Below are 11431 nucleotides of genomic sequence, written 5' to 3'. Positions count from 1 at the left end.
TAAAAGGCAAAGGAAACACTGCAGTCCATGCCACAAGCAGGATTCAATAGTGACAAAGATATGCTGTGGCTGGAGAGGCCAAGGAGAGTGGCTTCTGTAAGCGAAGCCATCCTGTCCACTCCCGTGAGCCAGAGCTGTGCACACAGAAGCTTCTTCCCATGAGCATTGTTTTTTTTTGTTTTTTTTTTGTTTTTTTTTTTTGTGCTGTGGGCATGAGTGATGCACAGGATTTGACCCACGTGAGAGCTTCTGCCCCGGAAGTCCTTAGTGCCTGTCATGTCAAAGTTGCTGAACAAAAGCTAGTTCAATTAGAATGAACGGAACAGCTAGAAGGATCTGGCACACTGAACTCAGAGCTGTGGGACCTGTCCCTGCCAGGGACATAAATATTCTGTGTACCTTGAGCAAGCCCAGGCCTCAGTTTCCCCATGTGTGTCATGAAAACGCTCCCAGAGCATCCCAACTCTGTCATGGAGTGCCCAACGCTGTCCTCACCAGGCAGAGAGCAGTCTTGGGTGTAAGGTGACAGCTTATTCCTTTGGGTGTGTGTGTGCTGTGTGTTTGTTTGTGTATGTGTGTGTCTGAGTGAAGAGGTGATCTGAATCCTTGGTTTCCCATCAAGATATGGCTAACAGGAAATAGTGCTATGTGAGGTTTTGGAGGAGACTCAGGAATGAAGAAAGCAGAGAGCTCTGACACAGTCCCAGGTGGACTGGAGTCAGCCTGTGAGAGCCAGGAAAGGAGGGAAGCTCTTACCTTCCTGGCTGCATCCTACAGGTGTGACACCTGGGTCTTGTCACTAATTATTTCTGGAACCATCAGGCATCTGAGAAAAGGAAGGGAACAGTGGGTGGCTCAGTTGGGTAAGCAGCTACCTTCAGTTCAGGTCGTGATCTTCAGGTCCTGGGAGAGGACATCATCAGGCTCCATGTGTGGTGTGGAGTCGGCCTGTCTCCCCATCCCTCTTCCAACTCCCCACCACTCATGCTCTCTCTCTCTCCTTCAAATCAATAAATAAAATATTTTAAAAAAAAGAAGGGAACACAATGCTATCCAGAGCCTCATGCATTGTCAATCAGCCTCCCTGGAGAGCAGTTTGCACAGAAGAACAGAAACTTATAAAACCTGTATAACTCGGCAATTCCACCTCTAAGCTTTTAGAAAAAATTCTAAAGGAACAATGAGAATGGAGGGCCAGTGTCTCTCAATAAAAACATTCATCACAGTCATATTATGAATGAATACAGGAAATAAAATAACTGTCTACCAATAAATACCTGACAGTGTACTTCATAAAATGGAATTTTAGACATTAAAGTTATATTTATAATTTTCACACAGCTGCATCATTACACTTCAGTAATAAATGAGAGAATACAAAATTGTATACACTGGTTTGATCTCAATTAGGTAAATAATATATTTGATTAAGAGTGACTGAAAAGAGGGGCACCTGGGTGGCCCAGTGGTTTCAGCCACTGCCTTCGGCTCAGGTGATGATCTCAGGGTCCTGGGGTTGAGCCCTGCATTGGGTTCTCTGCTTGGTGGGGAGCCTGCTTCCTGCTTTCTCTCTGCCTGCCTCTCTGCCTGCTTGTGGTATGTATCTCTGTTGAATACATAAATAAAATCTTTTTAAAAAGAGCGACTGAAATAAGTTATAGCAAAATTAATATGGATTCCTCTTTGTACCTCTTCAATATTACCAGATTTTCTTTTTTTTTCTTTTTAACTTTTTGATAATTTGAGAGAGAAAGAGCAGTTGTGGGAGTGGGTTGGGAATAGAGGGGCAGGAGGATTTCAAGCAGACTCCTTACTGAGCTCAGAACCTGAAGCAGGCTCGTCACACAATCATGAGATCATGAGCTAAGCTAATATCAAGAGCAGGAAGCTTAACCACCGGAGTCACCCAGGTACCCCAATATTATCAAATTTCCTAATACAATGGCTAGAAATTACTTTGTATTCAGGGGGAAACATTCTCGATATGATAATGTCTCTCCCTCACATTTTGCTTTCCAAAGCTTCACTTCCCGCCCTGCCATCACCTCTAACTATGGTTCGGAGCAGAAGATAGCATTTCTGACCTGTGGTCACAAGGTCAAGGGTAGCCTTATGTTGCATCTCACTGTCTAGGTCACTTACCTCACTGTGGCTCATCATGTGGCCATTTTATCATCTTGCATTTTCTCAGGAAGAAAGGGAGTCCAGTATATAATAAGATACTGTGAGAGAAAGACCACATTCACATAACTTTATTATGAGATGTTGTTATAATTATTGTATGTTATTATTGGTTATTGTTAATCTCTCACTGTGTCAGATTTGTAAATTAAACTGTATCACAGGTACGTGTATATAGGAAGAAATAGGATACATAGAGTTCAGTACTATCTGTGGTTTGAGGCATTCACTGGGGGTCTTGGGAGGTATCCCCATGAATAAGGGGTAGAAAGAAAGTGAGGAGAACAGAACTAGCCACAGACTGGACATCACAGATAGGAATGGTCCCAGCTTGCTTGTCTGCTCTCCCTGTGACCCTGTGAAAGGCTCAGTCTTCTGGGAAATCTCAGCAGGATGGGGTGGAAATCAGGCTACCTTCTTCCCAGGACTCTGGGCTCCTCCCAGGGACGATGGAACAGCAGTGTCAGGGCAGGCTTGGTCAGTGGTGAGCTCTGTAGAGCAGGAGGGACTGCCTGGGCTTAGCCTCAGCTGTTCCTCCCTGCTCCAGCATCAGCTGCTCACAGCCAGCAGCAGCTGGAATGTGCTTGGAGCAGAGGCAGGGGGAGGAGGAAAGTCCATCTTTGGAAAATGCTCTGCAAAAGTCATGCCCACCAGCCCTGTCCCCACCAGAGCCAATGCCTCTCATCTGCATCCTGCTTGCAGCCACTTCTCCGAGTCTCCTGATTCGAGACCCAATTCTCAGCTCCTCCCTGTGCACTCACCAGACCCTGGATGCCAGACACTCTTGTGGTGGACTTCTTTCACCTCTGAGACCCTGTGTCGTCTTCTTCCCCTACATCCCTGTGGAAACTTTAGCCTCTGGTGGGGTTTCTCTCACATCCTTCCTCCTAGATATGCAGGCTAACTGGGTGTCTCAGCTACAGTCTCTTCATGGAGAGGACTGTCATCCTGGTCTGAAGCCCAGAAATCCTACAGGTACATCTTCCCCAGAAGTGAAACGAGTTCTCAAGAAGCAGCTGTGAACTCCTACAGGGACCCTGTTAGTCCCAGAAGCAATTTAAAGTTTGGAATGTCAAATGTGCACAGGGTACAGGCCCTATACATATGTGGAGTCTCCAGGGACCATCTCCCTGTCCCAATTAGAGATAACGACTGGGACATGGTCACCTGGAGATGGAGAAGAGTGTATAGCAGGTGCTGGTTTCCTCCTGAACTTTCTCTGGGCTCCCAGAGAAGCCGGTACTTGATTCAGAGCCAGAGTATGTTGTCCCCCATCCTGACTCCTTGACATCCAGAATGGGGAGGCAGGACACATGTCTCGCAACAGGAACAGCAGAACTGGCTACACTGAGTGAGGTGCTCCCATGTGCCAGGCACTTCACAAACCTTCATTTTAACATTTCCTCCACTTCCTCACCAGCACATGTTATTTCTTGCCATATTGATTCCCGGCATTCTGACTTGTGTGATGTGGTATCTCATTTGGGGTTTAATTTGCATTTCCCTGATGATAGTATATTGAGCACCATTTTGTGTTTCCTTTAGCCTTCTGTAGGTCATCTTTGGAGAAATGTCTATTCAGATCCTCGGCCCATTTCTTATCAGATTATTTGTTTTCTTGGTGTTGAGTTGTATGCATTATTTATATATTTTGTATAGTATGCAAATATGTTCTTTGCAAATATCTTCTCTCATTCAGTAAGTTGCCTTTTCGTTTAGCTGATGATTTTCTTCACTTTGAAAAGCTTTTTAGTTCAATACAGTCCAAGAGTTTATTTTTTGCCTTTGTTTTCCTTGTCTGAGGAGACATATCCTGAAAAATGTTGTTGAAACTGATGGACAAGTGATTGTTGCCTATGTTTTCTTTTAGGAGATTTACGGTCAGGTCTTAACCTTTTGGTTTCTGCTCCACTTTTATTTCACATTTGTGTAAGATATAAGAAAGTAGTCCAGTTTTTATTCTTTTGCATATAGTTCTCCAGTTTTTTCAACACCATTTATTGAAGACTATTCATTGTGTATTCTTTGTGTGTGTGTGTGTAATTTTTAATTTTTTTAAATGAGAATGATTTTATTAGCCAAAGATTAATAAGACCCTTGTTCCCAATCACTAATGTAATTATTTCCAAAAGGAAAAATAGTGACTTTTTTTTATAAACATATATTTTTATCCCCACGGGTACAGGTCTGTGAATCAACAGGTTTACACACTTCACAGCACTCACCAAAACACATACCCTCCCCAATGTCCATAACCCCACCCCCCTTTTCCCAACCCCCCTCCCCCCAGCAACCCTCAGTTTGTTTTGTGAGATTAAGAGTCACTTATGGTTTGTCTCCCTCCCAATCCTATCTTGTTTTATTGATTCTTCTCCTACCCACTTAAGCCCCCATGTTGCATCACCACTTCCTCATATCAGGGAAATCATATGATAGTTGTCTTTCTCCGATTGACTTATTTCGTTAAGCATGATACGCTCTAGTTCCATCCACGTTGTCACAAATGGCAAGATTTCATTTCTTTTGATGGCTGCGTAATATTCCATTGTATATATATAACACATTGTCTTTATCTATTAATCTCTTGATGGACATCTAGGTTCTTTCCATAGTTTGGCTATTTTGGACATTGCTACTATAAACATTCAGGTGCATATGCCCCTTTGGATTACTACATTTGTATCTTTAGGGTAAATACCCAGTAGTGTGATTGCTGGGTTGTAGGGTAGCTCTATTTTCAACTTTTTGAGGAACATCCATACTGTTTTCCAGAGTGGCTGCACCAGCTTGCATTCCCACCAACAGTGTAGGAGGGTTTCCCTTTCTCTGCAACCTCACGAACATCTGTCATTTCCTGACTTGTTAATTTCAGCCATTCTGACTGGTGTGGTAGCATGTCACTGTCATTTTGATCTGTACTTCCCGGATACTGAGTGGTGTTGAGCAGTTTTTCTGGTGTCTGTTGGCCATTTGGTTGTCTTCTTTGCAGAAATGTCTATTCATGTCTTCTGCCCATTCCTTGACTGGATTGTTTGTTCTTTGTGTGTGGAATTTGATAAGTTCTTTATAGATCTTGGATACTAGCCCTTTATCTGAAAAGATATTTGCAAATACCTTCTCCCATTCTGTAGGTTGTCTGTTGGTTTGTCTGCCATTTCCTTTGCTGTGCAAAAGCTTTTTAATCTTGATGAAGTCTCAGTACTTCACTTTTGCTTTTGTTTTCCTTGCCTTAGGAGACATGTCTAGCAAGATGTTGCTGCAGCCAAGGTCAAAGAGGTTGCTGGGTGTGTTCTCCTCTAGGATTTTGACGTATTCTTGTCTTACATTTAGGTCTTTAATTCATTTTGAGTTTATTTTGTGTATGGTGTAAGAAAATGGTCCAGTTTCATTCTTCTCCATGTGACTGTCCAGTTTCCCCAACACCATTTGTTGAACAGACTGTCTTTTTTCCCACTGGATGTTCTTTCCTGCTTTGTCGAAGATTAGTTGATGGTAGAATTGAGGGTCCATTTCTGGATTCTCTATTCTGCTCCACTGACACATATATCTGTTTTTGTGCCAGTAGCATACTGTCTTGAGGATTACAGCTTTGTAATAGATCTTGAAGTCCATAATTGAGGGGCTACCAGCTTTGGTTTTCTTTTTCAACGTTCCTCTCGCTATTCAGTGTCTTTCCATACAAATTTTAGGATTATTTGTTCCAGCTCTGTGGAAAATGGTGATGGTATTTTGATGGGGACTGCACTGTATGTGTAGATTGCTCTGGGTAGCGTGGACATTTAAACAATATTTCTTCTTTCTATTTGTGAGCATGGAATGTTTTTTCCATTTCTTTGTATCTTCCTCCATTTATTTCATGAGTGTTCTATAGTTTTCAGAGTACAGATCCTTTCCCTCTTTGGTTAGGTTTATTCCTAGGTTTCTTAAGGTTTGGGGGGGCAATTGTAAATGGGATTGATTCTTTGATTTCTCTTTCCTCTGTCTCATCATTACTGTATAGAAAAGCAACTGATTTCTGTGCACTGATTTTTATACTCTCCACTTTGCTGAATTCCTATAGGAGACTTAGCAACTTGTGGGTAGAGTCTTTTGGGTTTTTGACATCAAGTGTCAAGTCATCTGTGAAGAGTGAGAGTTTGACTTCTTCTTTGAGTGTTTGGAAACCTTTATTCCTTTTTGTTGTCTGATTGCTGAAGCTAAGAGTTCTAGCACTGAGTTGAACAGCAACGGTGAGTGTGGTCATCCCTGTCCTGTTCCTGACCTTAGGGGGAAAGCTTTCAGTTTTTTCCCATTGAGAATGATATTCTCTGTGGGCTCTTCGTATATGGCTTTTATGAGAATGATGTTCCCTCTATTCCTACACTGTAGAGAGTTTTAACCAAGAAAGGATGCTGTATTTTGTCAAGGGTTTTTTGTGCATTAGTCGAGAGGATCATATGGTTCTTGTCATTTCTCTTCTTAGTATGATGTATGGGAGCTCTGTTCTTTTCCATTGGTTTATTTGTCTGTTGCCGTGTTGATGTTATGTTGCCCCAATCAATATTGTTTTATAGTATACTTTGATATCTTGTAGGGTATGTCCCTTTATCCCCACCCAATACATCTTCAAATGTGTCTGGGCTGTTTTTAGTCCTTTGTTCTTCTCTATACATTATGGAGCCAACTTCTTAAATTGTAGAATATTGATTTGGGGGTTTATAAATTGGCATTACAATGAATCTATAGATGAATTTGAGGAGAACTAATATCTCCATAGTGAATTTCCTGGCCCATGAATAGGAAACATTCCTCTATATTAGTATCATCAAAACATGTTATAATTTTTGTTTTTCAATATTTCCTTAGCGATTCAGGGTCTATTCTGATTCCATACAAATTTTTGGATTATTTGCTCCAGCTCTTTGAAGAATACCTGTGGAATTTTTATCAGAATGGCATTAAAAGTATAGATTGCTCTTGGCAGTATAGACATTTTAACAGTGTTTATTCTTCTGACCCAAGAGCATGGAATGGTCTTCCATCTTTTTGTGTCTTCTTCAATTTCTTTCATGAGTGTTCTGTAGTTCCTCGAGTACAGATCCTTTACCTCTTTGGTTAGGTTTATTCCCAGGTATCTTATAGTTCTTGGTGCTATAGTAAATGGAATCGATTCTCTAATTTCCCTTTTTGTATTTTCATTGTTAGTGTATAAGAAAGCCACTAATTTCTGTGCATTGACTTTGTATCCTGCCACGTTGCTGAATTGCTGTATGGGTTCTAGTAGTTTGGGGGTGGAGTCTTTGGGGTTTTCCATATAAAGTATCATGTCATCTGCGAAGAGAGAAGTTTGACTTCTTCATTGCCAGTTTGGATACCTTTTATTTCTCTTTGTTGTCCAATTGCTGTTGCTAGGACTTCTAATACTATGTTGAACAAGAGTGGTGAAAGTGGGCATCCTTGTCTTGTTCCTGATCTCAACGGGAAGGCTGCAAGCTTTTTCCCATTGAGGATGATATTTGCTGTGGGTCTTTCATAGATAGATTTGATGAAGTTCAGGAATGTTCCCTCTATCCCTATACTTTGAAGCGTTTTAATCAGGAATGGATGCTGGATTTTGTCAAATGCTTTTTCTGCATCGATTGAGAGGACCATGTGGTTCTTCTCTCTTCTCTTATTGATTTGTTCTATCACATTGATTGATTTTCAAATGTTGAACCATCCTTGCAGCCCAGGGATGAATCCCACCTGGTCATGGTGAATAATCTTTTTAATGTGCTGTTGGATCCTGTTTGCTAGGATCTTGTTGAGAATCTGAGCATCCATATTCATCAATGATATTGGTCTGAAATTCTCCTTTTTGGTAGGGTCTTTGCCTGGTTTGGGGATCAGGGTGATGCTGGCTTCATAGAAAGAGTCTGGAAGTTTTCCTTCTGCTTCAATTTTTTGAAACAGCTTCAGGAAAATAGGTGTTATTTCTTCTTTGAAAGTTTGGTAGAATTCCCCAGGGAATCCGTCAGGTCCTGGGCTCTTGTTTTTTGGGAGGCTTTTGATCACTGCTTCAATCTCATTACTATTCAGGTTGTTGATTTCTTCCTGGTTCAATTTTGGGAGTTTATAGTTTTCCAGGAATGCATCCATTTTATCTAGGTTGCTAAGCTTATTGGCATATAACTGTTGATAATAACTTCTGATGATTGTTTCTACTTTTTTGGTGTTAGTTGTGATCTCTCTCTTTTCATTCATAATTTTATTAATTTGGCCTTTCTCCCTTTTCTTTTGGATTACTGTGGCCAATGGTTTATCGATCTTATTGATTCTTTCAAAAAACCAGCTTCTAGTTTCATTGATACGTTCTACTGTATCTCTGGTTTCTACCTCATTGATCTCAGCTCTAATCTTGATGATTTCCCTTCTTATGTGTGGAGTTGGTTTGATTTGTTGTTTATTCTCCAGTTCTTTAAGGTGTAGAGACAGCTGCTGTGTTCTGGATTTTTCAGGGTTTTTTTGAGGGAGGCTTGGATGGCTATGTATTTCCCCCGTAGGACCGCCTTTGCTGTATCCCATAGGTTTTGGACCGAAGTGTCTTCATTCTCATTGGTTTCCATGAATTGTTTGAGTTCTTCTTTGATCTCCTGGTTGATTCAAGCATTCTTAAGCAAGGTGGTCTTTAGCTTCCAGGTGTTTGAGTTTATAGCAGCAATGGCCACAGTCACCCAACTGTGGAAAGAACCAAGATGCCCTTCAACAGACGAATGGATAAGGAAAATGTGGTCCATATACACTATGGAGTATTATGCCTCCATCAGAAAGGATGAATACCCAACTTTTGTAGCAACATGGACGGCACTGGAAGAGATTATGCTGAGTGAAATAAGTCAAGCAGAGAGAGTCAATTATCATATGGTTTCACTTATTTGTGGAGCATAACAAATAGCATGGAGGACATGGGGAGTTAGAGAGGAGAAGGGAGTTGAGGGAAATTGGAAGGGAAGGTGAACCATGAGAGACTATGGACTCTGAAAAACAATCTGAGGGGTTTGAAGTGGTGGGGGGGTGGGAGGTTGGGGTACCAGGTGGTGGGTATTGGAGAGGGCACGGATTGCATGGAGCACTGGGTATGGTGAAAAAATAATGAATACTGTTATGCTGAAAATAAATTTTAAAAAATGTTGTAATTAACAATTCTATGCCTAAACATCTTGGAAATCTTTTGCAAGAGATACCCCTGTGTGATGATGTTTATATATATATATATTTCTTTACTTTCAAAAATCTGATTTTATTTTCTGAATCAAAAAGAAGTGTATTCACGTTAGATCTAGAATGTTTAACTTTCCATTGATCTCTATCAAAACACCTTCCTGATATTGTTAACAGTGCTTGGAACTGTAAAAAGTCAACATCCAATACCATACTTTAAAGAAAAAAAGTTTAAATGTCGGATTTATGTCTAAGGAGCCCTTCTCAAAGTTCAAGGCATTGGCAATTCTAAATACAAAGCTGTGATTACCAAGACAGCAGGGTACTGGCACAAAAACAGACACATAGACCAGTGGAACTGAGTAGAGAGCCCAGATATGGACTCTCAACTCTGTGGTCAAATAATCCTTGACAAAGCAGGAAAAAATATGTAGTGGAAAAAAGATAGTCTCTTTAATAAATGGTGCTGGGAAAATTGGACAGCTATGTACATAAGAATGAAACTTGACCATTCTCTTACACCATACACTAAGATAAACTCAAAATGGATGAAAGGCCTCAATGTGAGACAGGAATCCATCAACATCCTAGAGGAGAACATAGGCAGTAACTCTTTGACGTCGGCCACAGCCACTTCTTCCAAGACATGTCTCCAAATGCAAAGGAAACATAAGTGAAAATGAACTTTTGGGACTTCGTGAAGTTAAAAACCTTCTGCACAGCAAAGGAAACAGTCAACAAAACAAAGAGGCAACCCACGGAATGGGAGAAGACATTCACAAATGACACTACAGACAAAGGACTGACATCCAAGATCTAGAAAGAACTTCTCAAACTCAACACCAAATAACAGACAATCAAGTCAAAAAATGGGCAGAAGAAATGAACAGACACTTGTCCAATGAAGACACATGAAAAATGTTCATCATCACTAGCCATCAGGGAAATCCAAATCAAAACCCCATTGAGATACCATCTTACAGCAGTTATAATGGCAAAAATTGACAAGGCAAGAAACAACAAATGTTGGAAAGATTGTGGAGAAAGGGGAACCCTCTTATACTCTTGGTGGGAATGCAAGTTGGTGCAGCCACTTTGGGGAACCATGTGGAGGTTCCTCAAAAAATTAAAAATTGAGCTACCCTATGATCTGGCAATTGCTCTACTGGGTATTTACCTCAAAGATACAGAGGTAGTGAAAAGAAGGGCCATATGTACTCCAATGTTCATAGCAGCAATGTCCACAATAGCCAAATTGTGGAAAGAGATGAGATGCCCTCAACAGATGAATGGATAAAGAAGATGTGGTCCATATAAACAATGGAATATTACTCAGCCACCAGAAAGGATGAATACCCAACTTTTGTGTCAACATTGATGGGGCTGGAGGAGATTATGCTGAGTGAAATAAGCGAAGCCAAGAAAATCAATTATGGTTTCACTTACTTGTGGAACATAAGGAATAACAATAACATGGAGGACATTAGGAGAAGGAAAGGAAAAGTGAAGGAGAGGAAATCAGAGAGGGAGACTCACTGAGAAACAGGGTTTTAGAGAGACTCTCTGAAAAACAGGATTTTAGAGGGGAGGGGACCAAGGGGATGGGTGACCCTGTTGGTGGTTATTAAGGAGGGCAAGTATTGCATGGAGCATTGGGTGTTACATGTAAACAATTAATCTTGGAACACTACATCAAAGCTATGTATGGTGACTAACGTAACTCAAAAAATACATATATTTTAAAATTTATAGTTAAATATATAAGTATACATGCATATATTTAAATACACAAATAGGTACATTTACATTTCTTGGTGTGTTTTAGATTATTACATAATCAGTTGCTGGAATGTGGAACCACAATAGATTTTTTGGTAGATTGATTTAATGTTGAGGAACACTCTTTTCAATATTTGTAATATATCTCAAAGGTATTCAGATTCTGTAAATAGAAGGCAATGATAGCACCAGGGAATAATGACAACTTTTGTTTTCCTTTAAAATTGGTAGGCTTGTCTCTTTTCTTGCCCAACAGCCCTGTCTGGAATCTCCAGTTCAATGCTGAAGGTTT

General features: G+C 40.6%; 1 pseudogene; it reads right to left on the bottom strand.

The window, feature by feature from the left end:
- LOC132024117 (olfactory receptor 13C7-like) overlaps window positions 1-2160 on the bottom strand; it is a 5064-nt pseudogene extending 2904 nt beyond the window's left edge.
- Window positions 2161-11431: the final 9271 nt, after the last annotated feature.

This window comes from Mustela nigripes, chromosome 9 (assembly GCF_022355385.1).
Source record: "Mustela nigripes isolate SB6536 chromosome 9, MUSNIG.SB6536, whole genome shotgun sequence".
In the NCBI taxonomy this organism is placed as follows: domain Eukaryota; kingdom Metazoa; phylum Chordata; class Mammalia; order Carnivora; family Mustelidae; genus Mustela; species Mustela nigripes.
Note: the sequence above shows the minus strand (reverse complement) of the source record. Positions and strands in the feature narration are given on the sequence as shown.